Genomic DNA, 1,831 nt, shown 5'->3' on the forward strand with positions numbered 1-1,831 from the left:
CTACCTCAAACAAGGGTTTTAAAGATGATTTCCTTATTTTTTCCGGGGAGTGGCACGATGGTTCGCCTTGCCCAACTGAAGAGGGACAACCAGGTGGGGTTCCCAAGATATGCGTCCCTGATAAGTCAGAAAATTTTTTTTATTTTTTATTTTTTATTTTTTATTTATTATTTTTTTTATTTTATTTTTGAAGCAGTTTTTATTCCTAATGGAATTTTCTTTTTATGTTTTAATTACTTTGCAGACAAACGCGCCACTAGGCGTCGTCTCAGGCTGATCAACAGGGAGACCCTAGATAGAATTCTGCGGTCCGAGATATATGTGAATCCCTCCGACGGCCAATTACGAGCCGCACACTTAATACTCAAGTATAAACCTGCGTCCACAGCCTTTCAGGCTCCCAAGTGCGTGATAAAGGCAAAAGATCCTCGGCTCCACCGTATCAGTGTAATCTTTGTGGGATTCATCGTTCTTGAGGGCGAACTTATTCCTGAAGGTGAGCCCTTTACTGAACCATTGTCGGAGGCTATTCTTTCTACCGGAGCTTCATCATCACGCTCCACTCCCCAGAAAGTGGGAGAAGAAGAAGAAGAAAAGAAGCCGAAGAAGAGGACGAAGAAGGAGAAGAAGAAGAAGAAGAAGAAGAAGAAGAAGAAGAAATCCCCGGAGGACTTGCGGAGTTGCCCAACTCTGCCGACGAACTTGAAGTTTTTGATCACCCCCAGTCTCCTGAAGCGACTTCTAAGAAGATGGTCATCCAAAGGAGAAGCCAGAGGAGCTTGAAAGAAGTAATTGAGGGTCAGTCTGGCAGGGTGGTGGAAAAGCAAATTCAGGTCCAAGCACCGTCTCTTCCCCCTCCACCTCCTCAGTCATCCCAACCGACCGTGAATGAGCCCAGTGATCCGAAGAGGAGAAGAGAGTCGAAGGGCAAAGAAGTGATGGACGCTGGGCGGACTCCTACTACCATCGAGGGTGAGGACCAAAGAGCTGCTAAGCAGCCGAAAACAAGTCATGGAACACAGCGAGAGGTAGATAAAACAACCACTCGGTCCTCGGATCTCGAGGTCTGGCTCCCAACCCCTATGCTCGATAAAAGGCTTATAAAAGAGGATGCTTCAATTAGGGACTTCAGTAGCGGGCTTGGGTGCCGAGTTGCCTCAGCATTAGAAGAAACACTTCTTCTTCCTAAGGACATGGCTGAGCTGAGAGCGATTAAGAGGGACGAGGTTTTTCAAAACACCAAAAGATACTTGGGCATGGTACGATGCTACAACCGTTACATTATTCTTTTTATTTGACTATTATTGTATGTATAGATATATTTCTTATTGTTGCATATTTCTAATTCCCTTTTTCTCTAGGCCGTTCAAGCCACCTTTAGGCTGGAGGAGATAGCCAAATCCTATTATGATCAAATAGACGATGAGAAGAAGAAAATGATATCAGCTGTACGCACTCTGAATGCTTCCGAGCAAAACATCGCGCAGCTAAAGAAGAAGTTAGCAGCCGAAGAGGAGGCTCGGAAAAGTGTTGATTCGGCCCTAAAGGGGTTCCAAAGACAGGCCGAGGACCAGGGGCGGCTTCTACGTGATGCCAACGCCCAGCTGGCAACCTCTAAGGAACAGGTGCTGACCCTGCAGAAACAGCTGGAAGAAGTCCAGAGGCTCAGAGATCAGGCTGAAAAAGCCAAAGCCGAGGCTGAAAGAGGAAAAGATGCCGCTGAGCAGCAGGGTTACAATATGGGAGTGGCCGACACAGAGGATAATTTCCGAGCTGAGGTTCCCGTCGTGTGCCGAGAATACTGTGCCCGGACTTGGCAGGAAGCCCTCGA

Source organism: Quercus suber, unplaced genomic scaffold, assembly GCF_002906115.3.
Source record: "Quercus suber isolate HL8 unplaced genomic scaffold, Cork oak 2.0 scaffold_197, whole genome shotgun sequence".
Classification (NCBI taxonomy): Eukaryota; Viridiplantae; Streptophyta; class Magnoliopsida; order Fagales; family Fagaceae; genus Quercus; species Quercus suber.